At 43.5% G+C, this 23,090-nt stretch overlaps 1 pseudogene; it reads right to left on the bottom strand.

Moving 5' to 3' along the window:
• Nucleotides 1-9,074: 9,074 nt before the first annotated feature.
• On the bottom strand, nt 9,075-9,810 carry LOC135907554 (uncharacterized; annotated as a pseudogene).
• Nucleotides 9,811-23,090: the final 13,280 nt, after the last annotated feature.

Genomic DNA, 23,090 nt, shown 5'->3' with positions numbered 1-23,090 from the left:
ATTTCGTTTTCACATCTTTTATGCTTTGATGAAGTAAATTAAACATTGCTGGGACATAATAGTTACGAAGTCTTCGACCATATCTCGTCTTACAGCGGGGTGCAACGTAAGGATTCTTTGGTCTCAGGGAACGAACGGGCACATAAGGAATTTTATACTGACTTATCCAAAAATGTTTTAAGATAACAGTTTCTAGCAGCAAAGAATTGAGATCAGGTAAAGACAAAGTTTTGAACACGTCAGATTTGGGGGAGACATCATAAGCAACATGCTTCAGAATGCCACGAAGGACGGAGTTGACCCTGTTTACCAAATGTTGGGCGCCATCACCATATGTAGATATCCCATACCGGATTACACGGTAGCATAAGGCATGTACTACAAGCTTTCGAACAGATAATGGCATGTAAAATTTTATATCATAAAAAAACACAAGAAACTACGCGAAGTTTTTGACAAATATATGCGAACTGAGAGTTCCAGGATAAATCACTGTCAAAAAAGACACCAAGGTATTTAATTGAACAAGCGTATTGCACAGGGGCACACGAACAGGGATTGCCATGTGATGTGTGCAAATATAATGGGGACGATAGGGTAACTTGCTTGACAGGGTTGTGGAAACAGATTAGTTAAGTTTTCTGAAACCAGTCCATCAGTTTTGTCATTGCCATTTGTAAAGAAGAGATGGCGTCAGTGTAACTTCGAGCGTGTGAAACAAGGACAGTGTCATCAGCATACTGATATAATTTGACGTTCACAACATTAGATAAATCGTTCAAATATAATATAAATAGTAACGGACTTAAAATTGAATCTTGGGGGACACCAGCTTTAATTTCGGTCAGGTTGCTACAAAATTTTCCAATAGACACAAGTTGGTGCCTATGGGAAATGAAGTTTTTCAGAAGCCGCAAACACGCAACCCGAAAGCCTAGCAAAGGAAGTCTGGTGAGCAGTATACTATGGCAGACGCTGTCAAACGCTTTGCGGACGTCTAGAAACAGTGCACAAGCAATCTGATTGTGTTCAAACGCAGAGTTTAGTGTATCGGAAAAATCTTCAAGCAGCAACTGCGTACCCCGATTCGGCACAAAACCATACTGACTAGGAGATAACACGCCAAGATTGCCTAAAGAGCTGCTCATTGTCTTGAGCAGATGTTTTTTCCAATATCTGCCCAATGCGTGAAAGGATTGAAATAGGCCGGTAGTTTTCGATATTGTTGCGTGCGCCACTTTTAAAAAGAGGAGGAGCACATTTTTCAGATTATCGGGAATGATACCAGTGGTAATAATATTATTTAAAATGAGTAGTAGCACATCTTTTATTGCTTCGAAAGTTCTGTGCAGCTCTAATATTGAAATACCATCAATTCCAGGAGACTTATTTGGTTTTAGAGTGAAAAGGATTGATTTGAGGTCATGTTCCAAAAACATGGGAAGAAGGGCGGATTCTGAAATACTAGTCTGCAATGCGCAAATATCTGGATGAGGTCTCGCTACACCAGACACTTTTGAAAAAAAAAAGAGTTAAAATTATTTGCGGTGGCCGTACCATTTGAAGAAAAGCGAGACATCAGATCAAGATGGCGATTAGCATTTACGTCACCACCTCTAAGATGGTTAATTAGGGACCATGTTTTCCTGCTGTCGCAACGAGCGTCCGTGACTTTTGCTCGTAAGTTATTACGTTTTGCTAGACGTATCATAGCATTGACCTTATTTCAAAGATCTTTGTACCGAAGCCGCAAAGCAGTGCAATTAGGACTTCTGTTTGTTTGAACCCATAACAAGTCTTTTGCTTGTATTGCCGCGAGTATTTCTGTCGACATCCATTTTTGGTCCAATTTACGTTGTTTCATTTTAGAGACCCGTGTAGCTGCAAGCCGGAAATCGGTGAACAGTGTTAGAAAGTTGTCATAGGCGTCGCCTGGAGGAACAGTCATCAAAAATTATGCCAGTCGTGATTCATTACAAATTTTTGGAAAGCCAAGGTGTCAACAATTGAGATTTGTTTGACTTCATTTGGAGCGACCAAGTTGGTAGTGTCATCTGTTAGAGAGCGGCAGACCATGTAATGATCAGCAAGTTTCGTTGTAATAACGGCAGATTTGACACTTAAGTTATGTGCACGTATGTTTATATGATTTATGCAAGATGTGACAAGATGACCAGCAAGGAATTCTTTGCGTGTAGGTTCACAGATCGTGTTTTTCAAGCCGCATTTGGAAATGACGTCCAAATAATTGCCAACTGTCGTTGTTAAAGGGCGTAGCGTATTTATGTTGACATCCCCAATTAGGCAAACATGGTCCATTGGCGACATCGAGGCCAGGGTGACATCAAGTTCATCCAGGAATATACGACCGCTGCAACACGGTGGGTGATAAACCGCAAGCAGAATTAGTGACAAGGAAGGTGCGCAAAGACGCACTGCCACAATATCAGCTTGGGAAAACGAGAAAGTCAGCTCAGTTGTCGTCCATCTGTCCCGGATGAAAACTGCCACGCCTCCTCTCCTTTTAATTGGCCTAGTGTATGAAAAAACTTGGTATCCAATAATCTGATACTGATTGATGCAGGCGGACGGTATGTTAATCTCGGTAAGCACGATCGCATCGAAATAGGAGTTGAAAGGAGTAATTAAGGCCTGAAAATGGTCCCAATGTTTTCTAATACTACGAATGTTGACGTGAACAGCACGGAAGCGCAACCACTAGGATTTGGAAAGAAACTAAGAACCTCGTTTAGATTAGTACATGTCTTGAAGGCAACTTTGTTCATGCTCGTGCAATACTCTCGAGATCAGATGCCTTATTGATGTACAGAATAGGTGCATCTTCATCCCTCTTAGCCAGCATCCTACCGTTTTTGGTCCAAACGAATTTAAATTTTGATTTTTTGCCTTTCTTCCTTGCCAGCCTATACAGCTCCCGTTGGGCACGTGAAAGATTATCGTTGAAGTAAAGCCGCGGAAAGGTACTATCTTGAGCAAGTTCACGTAGGATTTCTCGTGCAGCGAGCCATTGCTGTTTGGCCGAAACAGTGTGCATTTGCACAAGGACTACAGGAATGGTATTGCTTCGTACAGGAAGTCGGTGAGCGGCAGAAACATCCGTCAGTTTGAATTCGGAAATGTTTAGCTTCGCCGCCAGTCCTGACAAGAAGGAAGGCAAATCCTCGTTGGGGTTATATTGCAGGTCATGAATCTCAAAACTGCAGCGTCGGCTGTATTGCTCTAATTCGCTAAGTTCAGAGTCAACCTTTTCAAGCAGCTCAGCTTGGGCAACAAACTTAGGGGAGAGTGTATGTACTTGCGTGCCAAGCTCGCCGACTGCTATCTGGTTTGCAGTTACCGTGGATGGCACCGATTCATATTTAACAGCAAGGGAATCGAGCAACCCCTGTATCCGCAGAACAGTTTCTGCAATTTTTTCTCCGATAGCTTTGAAGGTCAGTAGTTCTTGCACTCGACTAGCCAACGTTTCGACTGTAGCCGTCAGCCGGTCCAGTTTATCGTTTACAGTCAAAAGTTGCTGTTCTAGTACTCCATCATCCGATTTATTACCCATTCTAGTCGTCAGCCGGTCCAGTCTATCGTTTACAGTCAAAAGTTGCTGTTCTAGTACTCCATCATCCGATTTATTATCCATTGAAGGTTGCTTGACGGTTTGCGTCTTGCATGCCGGGCATACCCAAGATCCCCGTTTCCCTGCCGACATTATCTAAATAGTTGATTCAGCGACCGTCGAGCAGTTTTTACCCAGGTGGAAAGCTTCATGACAAACGGAGCACGCCAGAAACTTATCGTCTCGCGGCAATGGCTCAGCACAAGCGGTACAATCAGGCATTGTGGTGCAGTTGTGGTGTGGTGTGGTGGTGTGGTGCAATCAGGCATTGCAGTTAGTTGTTGTGGTATGTTCAATGACTCTATCGGATGCAGTATCATAAAAATTGCATCTGCTGCCTACATGCAGCTTGTTCAGGCTGAGCATAAACGCGCATCTTTGGGGCTTGATCAATTTTAACAATCTTGAGCGTGCAAAGCGCGTACCTAAGGCAAACTTTTCTCTGACGGCAAAACATGTATCTTTTAGCTTACGCCCACAAGCTAATATGTTTTCTTTCGTGTTGAAGTGGAGCAGTTTTAGTATTATAGGGCGTTTTTTTTTGTTGCAGAGAATCTTCCAACGCTCAATATTGCTGGCGTTCAATTCTTAACTAAGAGTATTTTTGCATAGGTCTAGTATTTTGTTCTATGAATCACTCCAAATCTCTTTATCGGCATCGTCAATGCCAAAGAAAAGAAGGCCGGCTGGCCACATAGGGTTGTTTGTGTCTATGTTCGGGGCTTTCAGGGTAGTGATGACGTGCTGTGGTCGGGCGATAATGTTAACAGCGGTTGAGGTGGTTGCCTCTCGTTGGCTTAAATCTAATGTGTGAGAGCGGCTCATGATTTAAGCTATATGATTGCCTTGGACAGTTTGGGTTTATTTTGTTTGCAGAAGCTCTACACGAATTGTGGCTTGAAACACTTTCTAGTCGTTTGATAGCGTCGAGGATAGGCAGGAGTTAAGCACAAGGGGATGGAGCGAGTTAACCTCAACATCACCGGATAATAACAACATAATTTTGCACAGCAAATCGAAGGCACACGCATCGCTGCACAAAAGCACCACACAGCGACACTTCAAGTCGAAGGTCCACGACACCACCTCTATACATCTCTCATCACTTCTGAATTCCATTGAAAGGGCTAGGTAACAAACTTGGAAGGATAGGAGCGTTGTGAACATCGTCGGTCTGGCGGTGTTGTGCCCCGAGTAATCGGCGATTTCTTGTTTATATTGCGCGCAATGTTGTCCCGTGGTTGTTGACGTCAGAGAGTTGCATGGTTGCCAGATGGAGTACCAGGATCGGGCAGGAAACAGGTGGCTGGTGCCATTTGGCTTGTGGGAGGGTGGGAGGTTTCCGGACAACTTGCTTCGTGCCGGTAGGTGGGTCCAGGCGGGCTTTGGGCGATGAAGGAAGTGCAAACGGTTCCAGGTATCAGGAACGTCAGTACCTTGAAGGTTAGAAGCGTTGTGATAATTGTTGGTCTGGAGGTGTTGGGCCTTCCTCTATAACACATCAAATACACGAGTCCTATACGCCGATGTGGCCCGCTACCAACAGAAATGTGCCCTATGTCTAGTCGTACTAGATAGTGCAGACATTCTGAGGGCTTCGGACACGCTCAACACTCTGGACAGTGACACGACGGAAGAGGCTGGTATCGCCCTAGCCTCGTACACGCTTCAACCATACCGGCGCCGGATGGACCTATCACAGTGGTCACTGATTCTCAGACCACCTGCAGGACTTTGGCACAAGGGAGGGTGACACCCTACATACACCGCATCCTGACATCACTACACTCTACAGCGTTACACAGGGTGCGTATTATCTGGACACCTGGACACGCCTCTCTCCATGGTAATGAACGGGCTAATGCGGCAGCCCGAGAGCTCGCTAACCGGGCGTCATTGGAAGAGCTGTCTAACCCAGACGACGCACAAAAAGAACCACTGAACTACACTGAATCTCTAGAATATTGGAGAGATTCCAGGAGACACTTCCCGCCACCACATTTATTCCCTTAATCGAGAAGGTGCCGTCGCGTGGCGACAGCTTCAAACTAATTCATTTCCCTGCCTCTTTTATTTATTTATTTATTTGTACATACTGCAGCCCCATAGGAGGGCTATTGCAGGAGTGGGTAAAAACAATGTTGAACAAAAATAAAGTGAAATCAACATTAACTCTTACAACATCTTTACAATTATTTACAAAATCTTACAAATTGTTTTCAACGATTCATAAAAAGCAACGACACAGCAATACGCACACATAAAGTATAAACTAAACCTGATTTAAATAGTTACATATACTGGTTTTTATAGATAGCAATTTCAAATTCGCTTATCGGGAGTGAACGAACGCAGCCAGGCAAGGAATTCCATTCTTCTATTGTGCGGGGAAAGAAGCTGTACTTGAAGGTATTTGTACGGGCATAGACAGGGTTAAGATTAAGCTCGTGGAAATTACGCGTGCAAGAAGGCTTGGTGAAAGATATGCAAGCTGTGTTTGAAGTGTGGTATGACTTGTTAATAATGTTGTGCAAAAATTTTAATGATTCCACATCACGACGTACTTAAAGTAATGTTAGATTCAGCGTTGGGGGGGGGGGGGGGTGGACGACGGTGAAAAATCGCGGTCATACCGATGTAAAATGAAACGGACGGCTTTTTTCGGAACTGCTTCTAGTTTGATTATGTTGTTTTGGTTATGTGATGACCAGACTGTTGCGGCATAATCGATAATGAGGCGAACAAGAGTTTTATACATTAGAAGTTTTGTTGCTTTCGGAGCCTTTTGCATAGTACGACGTAGGTATCCAAACTGTTTTAGGGCCTTTGAACATGTTTGGTCAATGTGTGTAGTCCATGAGAGATTGTGAGTAAATGTTACGCCAAGGTATTTGTATTGTCGAACTCTGGTTAACTCTGGCAGTATTTCAGAATGGAATAAGTTGCCAGTTGAAGTTGTGAGTGCTCCTCGGGATGCATTTTTAAGACTAATCAATGATTTGTAATTGCAATCGTCTTCCAAACTAATGACTGCAGGATGAATGAACTTTTTCTTGCACTGTTTTTCTTGTACTGTTTTTCTTGTACTTTTTTGATGTACTTTTTTGATGTACTTTTTTGATGTACTTTTTTGATGTACTTATTTTTATCTTGATGCATTGCTCCGTTATCATCCCTCCCTTTTGTGTGATTATATTCTCGTGCTAGTCACTTCATGTTGCACCCACTCCCCTGCTATAATGCTTCGGCGCTGCAGGGTGTGCTGTAAATAAATAAAATAAATAAATAAATAAAGGAGATCCATTCAATGAATATGTCGCAATTACAGGTGCTGCTCTTTTCGTGAAGGACAAAACAACCGTTTTTTTTAAATTAATGTTCATTTTCCATTTTTCACACCAAGCACTGAAAGAGATAAAGGAATCGTTTAATCGCTGAAAACTATTCGGGGAATCAATCACGTCGTATGAGACGCAATCGTCAGCATAAAGACGAATATTAGAGGAAACATGTTTTGGGAGGTCATTGACATAAATTAAAAACAATAAAGGACCCAGGACGGATCCTTGAGGAACCCCGGAGCCTACTTCAAGTATGGATGACCTTGCAGAACTAAAGTCGACGTATTGGGACCGGCTAGAAAGGAAACTAGCGATCCAATTGACCAGATGGGAATTTTTTAGTATTGCATTTAATTTTTGCAAGAGGTGAGAATGAAGTAATGAATTGAAAGCTTTAGAAAAATCAATGAAGATAGCATCAATCTGTTTACCGAGATCCAACTGATAAGCGATGTCATGGGTGAAACCAGTACTGAAACCACGTCTAAAGCCGTGCTGAACATTAGTTAGAATGGTGTTGGACTCCAGAAAATCTATTATGTGTTTGTAAATAATATGTTCCAGCATTTTGCACGATTGGGAAGTTAAAGAAATGGGTCTGTAATTCGTTATGTCTGTCTTCCTGCCTGTTTTATACAACGGTATTACTCTTGCAAGTTTCCAGGATGAAGGAACGACTCACGACTCCTGTATCTAGAGACTTATTGAATATTATTTCAAGATTGCGTGATGTCCATTGTGAATAGCGAAGTAAAAAGGAATTAGGAATACCGTGTGAGCCACTAGACTTTTTCGTGTCTAAATTTAGAATCAAATTAAGAACGCCATTAACATCAACGGAAATGTCGGAAATAGAAAAATCTGAATCATTATCAAAAGCAGGGCAGACAGGAGAATCGTTTGCGTACACCGAATGGAAATATTCATTGAATGCATTGGAGATGCGTGCAGGATCATTTATAGTTTCATCATTGATAGTGAATGAAGATGAAGATTCAGTAGTGGGCATGACAGAACGCCAGAACTTCCGAGGATTATTTCTTAGTAAACCTGGCAGCTCGATATGAAAGAAAAAATCTTTGGCCGTATTCATTTTCAAATTTAGTTCCTCTTTGGTAGAGGTGAATCTAGCAATTGCATCAGCGCCATTACTGCGTTTTGAGCGTCTCAGTCTTCTAACGCGGCGTGATAACTGCAAGATTTCTCTAGTCATCCAAGGGAGGGCACGATTTTTTTTCTTAGTTCTTAACGGAACAAAGCGTTGAATACACAGCTTTATAATGTTTTCAAATTGGCGAACTAATGTATTCACGTCACAGTCTTTACTAAGTTTGCAAAACGATTCAAAACGTTCTGATAAGACATCAAGAATAGACGTGTCGTCAGAGTGATTAAAGTCGAAAAAAGTTTGAATTTCGGCACGCGGTTTACAAACTGTGCAGTTTAGCGATATGAACACTGCCCTGTGATCTGAAATGCCGTCAGTAATTTCACACTCAGACAGCTTATCAACAAGGTCTGAACTAATGAACACCAGGTCAAGAAGTGTGTTTTGTCTTGTTGCGCCATTGACTACTTGTGTAAGCCCAAAAGATAAAGAAAAGTTAATTAGTTCGCTGCCTAACCAACTGTGATGCGATAGTGAGGCCCAGTGAATAACATAGTGTGTTAAAGTCTCCCATTAGAAAGCTAGATGCATGAAAACTGTGCGTGTTGATGTAATCAGCGAGAAGAAAAATGTTATCAGGTGAGGAGGCAGGTGGATGGTAGAAAACAGAGACTATGATTGTTTTTTTGCCTAGGTATAATTTACACCAAATAGACTCAAGATCTGCTGGAGGACAGATAACTGAAAACTTTAAATCCGATTTTAAAAAAATGGCGACACCGCCTCCCCTACCAGTTTTGCGGTCTGATCGGACAGCTACATAGCCGGGTGGAGTGATTTCAGAGTCATATATGTGATCTTGAAGCCATGTTTCTGTGACACCAATGAAATGAGGGGAATAGGAGGCTACCAAGGAAAGAAACAGCGGGAACCTATTTACTAGACTTCTTGCATTCAAGTTCAAGAAAGTAAGCTTGTAAGAGTCGCGAATTTGTCAAGGTGAAGATGACGTGGCCGGGAGAGTGTTGTCAGAAAGGCTCGAATTATTCACTACGGCGTTTACAGCGAGACCTGAATCGTCAACTAGGGCATTAGCTGCATCATTCCACCTGTAGCGGACACCATTTATAAAGACATGGTCATAACGCAACCTCACCACAGAGCCATGGTCACGAAAAGAAGAGGTTGCTGCCCATACCTTTTTGCGAATGGCACGTACATTAGCCGAGTAATCTTCAGTTATGTAAATTTTTTTTTCCTTTCAGCTTTGAGACAATTTTCATTATTTCTACTTTGTTACGAAAGTCCAGTACTCGTAATAAAATTGGGCGTGATCTACCTTCACGTTTGGTGCCAATTCTGTGACAACGTTCGATGGGCGGACATTCAATTTGAAGTTTCTCTGTGAAAAATTGGTGTACATTAGACAAAAGCGTATCTGTGTTTTCGGCATTGTGTTCACCAAGTCCATGCAAAATTATATTGTTGCGTCTCGAGCGATTTTCAAGGTCATCATTTTTTTTAATTAGTTCCGAAACAGCCTGAGATAAAGAGCGTACGTCAGAACCAGAATGGTCAAATGAGACTTTAGGATCAGCGCTAGTTTTTTCTAGAGCGGCCACACGGGATTCCAGAGCATCAAAACGCTTGTTAACACTTTGCTGAAAAACCTTGATGTCAGCGATGTCTCGAGCGATCGTTTTTTGCCCAGCCAAGAGTTCTGTCAGCATTCCGGAAATATTGTTCAAGTCATTATCAGGTTCAGCAGATGAACACGAAGTTTTGTCTGAATTACCGGTGTTACGAATCGTCTTTCTCGGGGGACCGGCATTTAATTCTATATCACCTCTAAGGACAAGCCGATTTGCGCAGAACAGTGCATGCATAAAACAAGACAAAAAGCTCTGTGGGCAAGAGAGCAGCAGAAAACAACGATCATCTGAACTCAAACAATGAGCGTTTTTAAAGTAACGTACCTGCACGAAAAACAAGACGCAATTAAGCATCCTGTTGGTGCTGCTGCAGTCTCGCCCACTGACGAGGAAAGCTGGGTCCAGGACTTTTAAGCGTTGTGTCGATGACGTCTTCACCTCTACATCTTCACCTCTACAACCCCACACAATATCCTTTATAGTGTCCCTATTGTGGAGCAAAGCCCACAGTATATAATTGCACCTGGGAGTGTCCACCGCCTCCGGGCTACTTCCCTATTCTTTCACCTTCACCTTCCTCCTGGGAGGCTGTGCTGACCAACTCAGACCCGCAACAGCAGCGACGGCTGACCCGGCGGGCACGCGGAGTGGCGCGAACCAATGGGGCCCTGACCTAAGGGCTCAACCCTGTGAGGAAGTCGCCCAATCTCATGACAAATAAATGTTTTCTCTCTCTATCTCTCCTCTATAACCTCTATCCAACCGCCTAACGCCTTGCTGCCTACCCGCCTGCGCGCCACATCCCTGCCTACATCTCTGATGGCTGAGTGCAGGGATGCCGATGGATAAAGAACAACGCAGCATCGCCTGGCGATCGTAGGAAAAACGATAAGACCTTCGCGGCGACAAACTACGGCGGTGAAAACAAGGACACGGCTCGCAAGAAGCACAACGCTTCTGACGACAGCTCGCAGTTCGATGGACCATCAGGGGACACAGAAACAGCCTTCCTTGCTTAAAACCTCTATCATGCCGTCTAACGCCCTGCTATCCAACTGCCTGGGCGCCAGTTCCTTGCCTACCTGTCATGCGGCTGAGTGCAGGAATGCTGAAGGTTGAAGAACGACGCAGCATGACCTGGCGAACATAGGAAAAGCGATAACGCCTTGGTATAGCAAACTCGGTCGATGACATCAGGGACACGGCCTCTAAGTAGGACAACGCTTGTGAAGCCAGCTCGCATTTTGGTGGAGCAACAGAAGACACTGTAACATTCTTCTTTGCTTATAACCTCTCTCCAGCCTCCTAACGCCCTGGTGCCTACCTGCCTACGCGCCACTTCCCTGCCTACCTCTTTGACGGCTGAGTGCGGGGATGACGATGGCTGAAGCACGCAGGAAAAGCGATAACACCTTTGCTTTAGCAGAAGTCTCACGCCAGTTTTCCTATTAGTTTAAGGAAGCACCAAATCCACAGTGCCGAACTGAGGCAGACAAAACCATTTTTTCCTACGTGAAGTGTTTATTTACAAACGATCATCTGTGTAAATGTAAAACAATGTTAGCATGAGCATGTCAGGAGAGTCTTAAAAGGTATTGTAAAGTACAACCTGCGTGTACCTTGACACCATAATAAAAGTGAATACTGACACATTTGGTCTTTGTGGCCCTCAATTTAAGCACATTCTTGAAAACAAATAAATTGTAAAACATAAACACATAGATGAATAAATTTCGAGGCAGATTGACATCACAATAAATAAGAACGCTCAAAAAAGGTACTTGCTTCATTAGATTGCCAGTGTATTTAGAGCCACATCACGATTCACTTCAACACGCAGCAGTGATATGCATGACAGTGATCTGTAGGTTTTAGGAATTTTTAGACTGGCTGTTACAGCCAACAAAGATCCATATGAAGGTGGAATATACAGAGTGCCAGACATTACTTGCACGTGAAATCGAAACACATAATAAAATAAACAATAAAAATTGAGCTTTGTAATTCAATAATTTAGGAATTGCAGTTGGTTTTTTACAAGGTGTATGTACTTACAATGAATTTTCTGAATGACGCCAGTGATAAGATACATGCCATCAAACTGAACGTAAAATACACTGTTGTTCCACTTATTCATGCATGCAATCAACTTGAATGCCCATGTTTTTTGCTCCATATTTCTAGGAAAACCTCAAAACTATTGTTATCTTTAAAATTAATTTAAGGTGAATACATCTTTCAAACAGACTGCCTACAATTTGTAAATTTCAATACGTGCCATAATGCAATAAGTGAATTCCTAAATTTGTGAAAATCAGTTGTATGTGTGTTTTAATTTTTTGTGCCAGTAATGTCCGCCTCTGCATAATGCAGATAAAAAATAAGAATTATTTGTACATTAAACTGTACAGTTTCAATATTATGCAAGAAGTTTCGTGTTCAAGGTCAAAATAGAAGCTTTAGTGTTCGGCCTAAAAACATGCGATACATTATTAAATAGCTCTAGAATATTTAAAGAAGAAAGTATTATTGCTAAATGCAAAAAGGTTTTGTTTAAGCTTATGCATCAGCACCGGTTTTTCTCCGACATGCGCACAAGCTTGCCGGCCGGAAATGCAGACGACCAAGTTGGCTTCGTCTGCAACACAGATGACAGACAAGGGGTGTTGTCGTCTGCGTTTTATTGCCAAGAGACGCACGCGCTAACGTAACGAGCATTGGGCTTGGTGTGGGCTGCATAATCCATATAACCATTGCTCACAACACATGTCAAATTCGTTAGGTAGTCCGCAGCATCGAAATATATGCTTATTGCAGTTTACAAAAATATTCGCCCTGATGTAGCCAGTAAATGTAGAAAGAGCACTGATGTCGTTCTCGCAAAGCATTTTAAAACACATGTCATACTGCAACGCAATGCGACATATCAACATGCATTGCGGCATACAGGAAGAAGCACACTTTGGGCCCTGCTCCCTGCAATCCAAGGACTGTCATATGCCGATGCAAGTAGAAAACACCTTCACGATTGAAACATAAAGCCTACACGAGCATGTCAAAATTCGTGTGGCGTTGAATGTTACCGCTGTGTGACAGCCTATTATGCTCGGCTGTGAAAGTGGTATGTGCTGTGTTGAGTCTGGTGTGGTCAAATGAGGTTTGCGAACATTTTTTGCGATCATGCTAAAAATACAATAGGAGTCTAGATTGGGCCGCATGATGTCGCTTGCCTTCGTATTGATAAAAAAAGAAGCATTCACAGTTTCTCGACTGTGAATGCTTCAAGCCCTCATAATTTATGCTGTGTGTGTGATCGACAAACGAACCTTGCAAAAGAATAATTTTTGGCAGTTAAGCAATACCTTTCTGTAACTTGATATGTTTAGCAGATACAAAGGGTTATGTAATGATGTATCACATACTTTTACGCTGATCACCAGACATGTTTCTTTTACCTTCAACACAGATTTTCGCAAAATCGATCGACTGCATCTCCAAGGCTTAAAATGTTTTGCACCTATACTGTATCAACCAGCCCTTCATTCTTTATTTATTTTGTGCCTTGTGGATTTCCATGCATTCTGAGAAAAAAATTCTAACTTTGCAATTTTGGCAGTCACACCACTTCATCGTCTTGACATGAACACCATCTCAATACCTTTATCATACAACTTCTCTTTGAGCCGAAACGTCGATCAGTGCTTTCTGGCTTAGCTGGGCAAGAACAATTCCCCTTTTCCAATATACTGGAAAATTTGTGTGAAGGAAGAGTAATGGGGTGGGGGATAAAGAGGTCGCAACATGAACAAACAAATGATTTTTTAAACTATATCTGTGATGTTAAAAAATACTGGTTGATTTGACATGGAATTACACAGTTGTATGTATGAAACCAAATTTTTCTAAAAATTTATCATCCTATCAATTTTGCGTACCAAGCAAACTTGAAATGGGCGCTATAATGCAAGAGTTTTTAAGAAAACTGGGTGCTTTGCCATCAAGATAACTACATTATTAACATAATAATGTAGCGAAGAATTACAAAGCACAACACTTGTATGCTGGTAGGGGGAAGGGGGTATTCTGTAAGCGAACACCTAGAGGAATGTTCATTTCGTCCGCTGCTGATTGGCTAGGGCCGCTCGTCGCCTCTTCTCTCGTAACGGAGCGGCCGAAATAAACAGTCCACGAGGTGGACTCTTACGAAATACCCTCCCCACCCCCCCCCCCTCCCCCTTGTCTGATTCATCTAACGTGGGCTTTTCAGGTGACCAGCATAAACAACACAACTAAAATCGAAATAAATATGTCAGTGCTTAAAAAGCCACGACATTTATACGCTCGTTTGAGAAATTCGATTTCGGCTCTTCAGGAGACTGTTGTAACAAACATCATCGGCCTGTTTACGCCCACTGCAGGGCAAAGACCTCTCCCATACTTCTCTATCTACCCCGGCCATGTACTAATTATAGCCATGTTGTCCGTGCAACCTTCTTAATCTCATCCGCCCACTTAACTTTCTGCCGTACCCTGCTACGCTTCCCTTCCCTTGGAATCCAGGCGGTAACTCATTATGACCATCGGTTGTCGTGCCTCCTCATTACATGTCCTGCCCATTTATTTTTTATGATTTCAACTAAGATGTCATTAACTCGCGTTTGTTCTCTCGCACAATCTGCTCTTTTCTTATCCCTTAACGTTACACCTATAATTCTTCTTTTCATAGTCCATTGCGTAGTCCTCAATTTAAATAAAACCCTTTTCGTAAGGCTCCAGCATTGCGCCCCGTATGTGAGTACTAGTAAGACGCAGCTGTTACACACCTTTCTCTTGAGGAATAATGGCTACCTGCCGTTCATGATCAGAGACTGCCTGCCAAATGCACCCCAGCCCATTCTTATTCTTCTGATTATTTCAGTTTCTTGATTCGGATCCGCGGTCACTACCTGTTCTAAGCAGATGTATTCCCTTACCACTTCCAGTGCCTCATTAAATATCCTAAACTGCTGTTCTTTTCCGAGACTGTTAAACATTACTTTAGTTTTCTGCAAAATAATTTTTAGCGACGCCCTTCGGCTTTGCCCCTCCGGGTCAGTGAGCATGCATTGCAATTGGTTCCTTGAGTTACTAAGCAAGGCAATATCATCAGCGAATCACAAGCTACTAAGGTATTCTCAATTGACTCTTATCGCCAATTCTTCCGAATCCATATCTCTGAATACCTCGTGTAAACACGCTGCGAATAGCATCGGAGAGATCGTATCTCCCTGCCTGACGCCTTTCTTTATTGGGATTTTGTTGCTTTCTTTATGCAGGACTACGGTGGCTGCGGAGTCGCTATTGATATCTTTCGGTATTTTTCAACATGGCTCGTCTACACACTGATTCCGTAATGCCTCGGCGACTGCTGAGGATTCGAGTGAATTAAATGCTTTCTCGTAATCAATGAAAGCTATATATAAAGGTTGGCTATGTTCCGCACATTTTTCTATTACCTGATTGATAGTGGGAATGTCGTATGTTGTTAAGTAGCCTTTACAGAATCCTTCCTGGATCTTTGGTTGACGGAAGTCTAAGGTGTTCCTGATTCTATTTGCGATTACCTTAGAAAATACTTTGTAGGCAACGGACAGTACGCTGATCGGTCTATAAGTTTTGAAGTCTTTGGCGTCACCTTTCTTATGGATTAGGATTACGTTAGCGTTCTTCCAAGATTTCGGTATGCTCGAGGTCATTAGGCATTGCGCATACAGGGTGGCCAGTTTTTCTAAAACAATCTGTGCACCATCCTTCAACAAATCTGCTGTTACCTGATCCTCGCCAGCTGTCTTCCCCCTTTGCATATCTCCCAAGGCTTGCTTTACTTCTTCCGGCGTTACCTTTGGGATTTCGAATACCTCCAGACTATTCTCTCTTCCATTATCGTCGTGGGTGCCACTGCTGCTGTATCAATCTCTATAGAACACCTCAGCCACTTGAACTATATCCTCTATATCAGTAATAATATTGCCGGCTTTGTCTCTTAACGCATACATCTGATTCTTGCCTATTCCTAGTTTCTTCTTCACTGCTTTTAGGCTTCCTCCGTTCCTGAGAGCATGTTCGATTCTATCCATATTATACTTCCTTATGCCAGCTGACTTATGCTTGTTGATTAACTTGGAAAGATCTACCAATTCTATCCTAGCTGTAGGTTTAGAGGCTTTCATACATGGTCGTTTCTTGATCAGATATTTCGTCTCCTGCGATAGCTTACTGGCATCCGGTCTACTGATGTTACCACCGACTTCAATTGCACAATCCTTAATGACGTCCATGAGATTGTCGTTCATATCTTCAATACTAACGTCCTCTTCCTGAGTTAAAGCCGAATACCGGTTCTGTAGCTTCATCCGGAATTCCTCTATTTTCCCTCTTACCGCTAACTCATTGATCGGCTTCTTATGTACCAGTTTCTTCCATTCCCTCCTCAAGTCTAGGCTAATTCGAGTTCTTACCATCCTATGGTCCCAGCAGGGCACCTTACGGAGCACGTCCACATCTTGTATAACGCCAGTGATAGCGCAGAGTAGAACGTCTATTTCATTTCTAGTCTTGCCGTTCGGGCTCATCCACGTCCACTTTCGGTTATCCCGCTTGCGGAAGAAGGTAACAAACATAACCGAACATACATATGTCGAGAGACAAAAGCACAACACTTGTGTTTTGGTATGACTTGTCCAAAAGGGGCTATTCAGAAGCTTTAGATCCCATGCGAGAAGCGAGCCCAGGGTGGTGTTAAGGTAAGACATGTTGGTACCGTGAAATTTGCGACACTTGAAGCCTGCAAAAACAGCAAAAAGCCAGAAGTTTTAGAAAGTAAGTTGCGCATGCGAAAGTTTGGCAACCAGTACGCCTTGGTTATAGTGTAATTCATTTATTTTTTATTTTGCTTTATTCCAACTTTTCTCGCGTACAGATTCCGTACAAGCACCTAAATTTATTCGATCTGGCACAGGACTCAACTAAGTGCCAAATGTGGAGACTGGCAAAGCGGAATGGCACACTGTAGCAAAATGACTTTATGAATATCATCGATGTCAAAAATGTGAACTCTGCTTGCTAAGAGACATAATGGTGAAAAAATACATCATGTCGTTCATGAAGAGACCTTATTTGTGGACTACGGTCAACTAAAATAATTTCTTGTAACTTTCATAATGAAAATGGGCAGCACTTCATTGTGCTTCTCCATGCTCCACATACTATAGTGTCATTCAGCAAGAATTGAGTCCGGTTTCATTTCAAGTTGCGTTTTACGAATTGACATGCAACTGGAGTGCACGTCTCGCCATGCTATGCCTTTGTAAGGACTCTACTTTAAAGTAAATACTGTTTATAGTGAACTGTTTCCTGCCTCAATGGCTGTATAATGGGGATTCTCTGGAGTTTCCTACCAAGCCATTTATCCTGAAAAAGTCAGAATGTGACATTTACGACGAAATTCTCAGCCTTCTAAGAACCATACGTGAGTGTAATTACATTTCTTACCCTTTCGGGTTCACTGCCGTGCATCTGTCGTGGCAACGAAACATGGGAAAAAACCTTTTCAGAATGACGCATCGCCTAGTATCACACTGGAGGTGCTTCAACCTTCTTGGCTTTCTACAAAAAAATCTTATTGTGTGGTCGCCCCATGGGTTTTTCTAAAACTCATTTTTCTCTTACCTCTTTGGTGGCTGTCATTGTAGTAGTTTGCGAGTATCGCCATAGAACGTTTGTAAGTTTATTTACATTAAAAATTTATGCCACTTGATCCTGCATACAAGAATAAGCCATGTGTAAAACTGCAAATAATAAAAAGGTTTTGTTGCTTCATATGTTGTTTCTGTCATGCATACTATCTTTTGAAGAGCTGTGCAGCAAAATCACAAATAGAGAAGCAAAGACGCACTGTCCTCATTTGCACATGACCCTTTAGTAAGGGTGGATGATTGCTGTACAACCTCTAAAAACAGCCACCTAAGTGATGTAGCCTGCTCTACTACACAAGTTCCCACGTGCTATGTCTATACGAAGTCCTTCGAGGTGACAATGTACCGTACTTTTGCTCAAACGCTATGTTTCATTAGTGTTTTGGGATATTCGAAAAGAATTTTTAAAAATTTGCTATTTACGAGTAGTGAGTATTCGAGACCAAGAGCAAATAGAATAGCAGACTATTCAGTTCCTGCAGAAAGCTAAAGTAATATTTAATATTCTCGGAAGAGAACCGCAATTTACGATAGGCAGCGAGACACTGAAGTGGTGAGAGAATACATCTATTTAGGGCAAGTAGTGACCGCGGGTGCGGATCATGACACTAAAATAAACAAAAGAATAAAAATAGGTTTGGGGGGGGGGGCGTTTGCAGGCGTTCTCAGGTCATGAACAGAAGGTTGTCATTATCCCTCAAGATAACAGGTGTGTCTTACCAGTACTCACCTACGGGGCAGGAGGCCCCGTAGGTGAGTACTGGTAAGACACACCAGGTACTGGAAACCTGGAGGCTTACGAAAAGGTTCTACCTAAATTGAGGACGACACAGTAAGCTATGTACAGAATAATGATGGGTGTAACGTTAAGGGATAAAAAGAGAGCAGATTGGGTGAGGAAACAAATGCGGGTTGATTGTATCTTAGTTGAAATCGAGAAAAAGAAATTGGCATGTGTAGGGTATGTGATTAGGGGGAGTTAACCGATGGTCATTAAGGGTTATGGACTGCATTCCAAGAAAAGGGAAGCGTAGCAGGGGGCGGCAGAAAGTTAGGTGGACGGATCAGATTAAGAAGTTTGCAGGGACAACATGGCCACATTAAGCACATGACCGGGTTAGTTGACAAATATGAGAGAGACCTTTGCCCTACAATGGGCGTAGCCAGTCTGGTGATGGTCATGATGATAAAAAAATAGATTACCCCTAAATTTGGACATGTCATTCCCCGAAAATGTGATCCTCCACGCTTAAACAAGAGCAACTAGAAAGCTAATTTATAAAGGCAAGTGACGTAAGGAAGAAGGAGAGACTTCCAGCAATTTAGGAATGAGTTGTGGACATGTTCTGGGCATGTTCCATGGTGCGTAAGAAGCTTTAGACAGTGGTCGCCAAGGGCCCATTAGGTGCTGCTCAATTCCTTTCCAAATGTAGGGAAAAGCACATACATGGTTTATTTGTTGTTGTGTCTTAGAATACGAAGTGATAAAGTGTATGGTAATAAATAGGTTAGGGAATTGGGGTGGGGGCTTAGAGTGAATAAGCGTTAGCTAAACATAGCATTGTTCAAAGTGATGCTCGCAGCTGTGTCCCTATTGTCCTTTGGTTTAAACAACCAAAGAAAAAGACCACGTATATCACGCTCCCTCTGCTGAAAGGCTGCTGCCTGTCATCACATGGACCTCCGTCGAGACAGGATGAAGTTTAAATTCAATGTTGACTGTTAGAATTACTGAAACCACTGTTTTGCAAAACAGAACCTAGAGAGCCGTTTTGATTGCCGAAATTTGCTGCAAGTGCTGTTCCTCGAGTTGAGCAGTAACTGCACTTGAGCATAGCTTCTCCACAATTCCTGCATTATGACAACACATGGACACGGCAGCACTGCTACAACGATATCACCTAAAGTGTCGCTCTTCGTGCAGGTTTTCTGCGCTGTCCTGAGCTTCGCCTCAAACGGAGTGGTGGCATGCTTGGTCGACCCGATTTTCGTGCATTGCAACAACGCCGTTTCATATTGACCTTTTCTCGTGCATAATGGTTCCAGCGAATCATCCGGGGGCTGCTGTACTGGCCGTACTGCGGAGCGGCCGCACCTAGATATCGTCTTCTGCGCACATTTCTTGCGCACAATTTCTTGGTTATTCCTTATAAATACGGATCCATGGCTTATCGGCTTCAGTGAATACGGCAGTGCGGCTACAATGATGTCACGTTACATGCCAACCTTCGTGCAGGTCAGTGGCCACAAATACGGTTTCCACAGTAATGATCCTTGTCTTGTAGTGCTACCGTGTCCACAAACGTTTCTTCGCTGTATGTCTTGTTGTTTTTAGGTGGCGAGCCTGTTACTGAAAATGTCGGGCGACATTGAAGAGACTCCAGGGACTATGACACTACAAAAGTGCAAAGAACTGATGCATTATCAGAAAGATATATACTTTCTAAACTACCGACAATGCAACTTACACATGACTAGTTTGAAGCACTGATGATGAGCACGGCTTCCCCGTGTTTTTCCTTGAAGCGCAAATGTTAGTTAAGCACACGCGACTTTGGGTAATCGAAAGAAAGTACAAAGCATCGATGAAACGAAGAGCAGGCTTCAGAACCTCGAAATCGTCGTCTCAAAATCCTATGACGGAACGAGAAGTATGATTAATCAAGTAGATTATCGGGATAACCGCTCGCGTCACAATAACCTGATAATTAGCGGCGTGCTCTAGGATGATCAGGAGACTGAAGAGATACTGCTGAGGAAAGTTAACGATGAGGTGGTCAGTGCCATTTTAGTCGTACAAGTCAGCTCAATCGAAAGAATACATAGACTTGGCCGGAGATTGGCTGGTAAGATTCATCCGATAATTTTCAGGGGGCAGACTACAGGGACAAAGCAAAAATTCAGAGCAACTCTTCCAGACTTAAGAAAACGTATTACAGTGTTTGCAAGGACTTTACAAAGAGAGTTGCGAAAATGAGGAAAACGTTGTGGGACTCAGCAGCAGAAGAAAAGAAAAATGCAGTAAAGCTAAGCTTACTTTTGATTAACTAAAAGTTCATAACATTCTCTATGCCTGGAACGAGGAACATAACGAAAGACGCAAGGGTGGTAGTGAGCCCAGAGTAGTCAGCGACTGCCACGAACATGATTAGCGCCGATCTTTTAAAATATTCATGTAAACGCAAGAAACGTGTCAAACAAGGGAGAGGTACTACAGTTGATAATTTCAGAGGATTAGCCCAATCTGATCATGATTACGGACACATCGCTGAACAACTGAATATCTGATGGAGAGAGAGAGAAACTTTATTGTAATTGTAAAGATTTGAAGGAGGGGTGGTCGGAGCCTCTCAGCCCAGGGCCCCACTGGCCTCTGCCGCCTGCCTGACCTGGCTAATTAAGGACTTTTGTCCTGCCAGGTCGGAGCGGGCGAGCTGTGCCTCCCACTGCTCCATTGTCCTACTGGTGTTTGGCCTATGAGGGTGCTTAGTGCACTCCCAGGTTATGTGCATTAGGGTAGGTATGCCACCGCACCAAGGACAGTTGGCCCTATAACGAGTGGGATACATGGCGTTTAACAATTTTAAATGGGGGAATACCCCGGTCTGTATTTTACGCCAATCGGCGGCCTCTTCCCCGTTAAGTTGTGGGTGAGGCGGCGGGTATTTTCTTCGGACTCCTCGCTGATCAGCAAGGATGTCTTTGGCATTTAAATTGGTGGAATTTTGTGAGGGGTAGTGCGGGTGGTTGGGGTTAGAAGAGGACGCCGTCGCTCGGTTAGTGAACCCTCGAGCTAACGCGTTAGCATTTTCGTTCCCCTGTACCCCCGCGTGGCCCGGGCACCAGAGTAGGCGATGATGGTGGTTGAAGGATTTGGGGATTATCGCGAGGCTAGCCGCAGTCACGTGCCCCTTGAGAAACATGCGACATGTCTCCTGGGAGTCCGTGACCACGACCGAGTCCCTTTGCGAACGCTCCGCGTGAGCGAGTGCGATCGCCACTGCTAATATTTCAGCCGAGGTTGGGGATCCCGCCGTGGCCGACGCGGTAATATGCTGTTGGCTGATAGCGTTCACGACTGCCAGGGCGTACCTCCTTTGGTAGCGCTGCCCGGTCGCCTCTGCATACAGAGCTGCGTCCGTGTAGTACGTCTTGTACCTATGGTTATTAGAGGATAGGCTGATTGAATGTGTTGTGCACGTGCTTTGCGCCTTTCTTTGTTGTACTCTGGATGCATGTTCTTTAGAATTGGGGCTACTTTAATTTAGGATCTCATCAAAGGAGGCCTGCTCTGTGAGATAAATGGGGTATGCTGGGATATTGAGTCTTGCCAATATTGCCCTACCAGTTTTTGTGAAGCTGAGGCGCTCCCTCTGTCGCATCAGGGTGGCTTGCCTCAGTTCGTCGAAAGTATTGTGCACTCCCAAAGCTAACATGCGCTCCGTTGAAGTACATTTAGGCAGGCCCAGAGCAGCTTTGAAAACGGTTCGGATTATTGTGTCAGCCTGCTTTTCCTCCTCCCTGTTCAGCATTTGGTACGGTAAGCCATACGTTATTTGACTAACCACTAAGGCCTGTACGAGCCTTAGGGTATCGTCTTCTCGCATTCCCGCTTTTCGATACGTCTCGCGACGTATCATTTGGGCTATGTGGTTGGCTGTGGATTTGAGGGTCTTGAGTGTCTGTAGTGCTCTCCCGTCGCTCTGAAGCCACAAACCCAGGACTCGCATCGCGGGTACCTCTCGGACTGATTGGCCCTCAACCACGATGTTAATCGATCCTCTGGATTTGTAGCCTTTCGCGTGTATCCGGATAACCTCAGATTTTTCGGGTGCGCACTTCAGGCCACTCCATCTAGAAAATTTCTCCACCGCTAATACTGCACTTTGGAGCGTATATTCCTTATCCCCTAGTGAATCTTGGCTCGTCCACAGCGTGATGTCGTCTGCGTAGAGCGTGTAACCTAGGTCGGGTATCCGATCCAGATCGCGCATGAGGCGACACATCGTAATGTTGAAGTGAAGAGGAGATAATATAGCTCCTTGAGGTGTTCCTTTGTCAGGTATTTTAAATAAATCCGAAGTGATTTGGCCAATACTGATGCTCGCCTCGCGGTTGGAAAGAAACGCTCCTAAGTAATTGTATGTGCGCTCACCACAACCCGCGAGTCCGAGTTCCTCCAATATTGCGGCGTGAGAGACGTTGTCGACGGCTCCTTTAAGGTCTAGTGCTAGGACTAGTCTCTCGTCGCCGTACGGTATATTAGTTAGAATTTCGTCTCTAAGTAGGAGGAATGCGTCCTGGCAAGATAAACACGTGCGAAATCCTATCATGGAGTCCGGGAACCAGTTCCGCTCTTCCAGGTATCGCTGCAATCTGCTATGGATAACCCTTTCATAGAGCTCACCTAGGCAGGACGTCAGCGACACCGGCCGTAGTGTATCAATTGAGGGATTCTTTTTGGTTAGGGGATCATGATTATTTTAGCCAATTTCCACTCTTGGGGCAAGTCTCCTTTGGTCCAGCACTCGCTATTAAATATCTTTGTGATTTTCGCTAGGGCTACCAAATCCATGTTTCGAATCATTGCATTTGTGATCGAGTCTGGGCCCGGTGCCGAGTTTT

Source organism: Dermacentor albipictus, chromosome 8, assembly GCF_038994185.2.
Source record: "Dermacentor albipictus isolate Rhodes 1998 colony chromosome 8, USDA_Dalb.pri_finalv2, whole genome shotgun sequence".
Classification (NCBI taxonomy): Eukaryota; Metazoa; Arthropoda; class Arachnida; order Ixodida; family Ixodidae; genus Dermacentor; species Dermacentor albipictus.
Note: the sequence above shows the minus strand (reverse complement) of the source record. Positions and strands in the feature narration are given on the sequence as shown.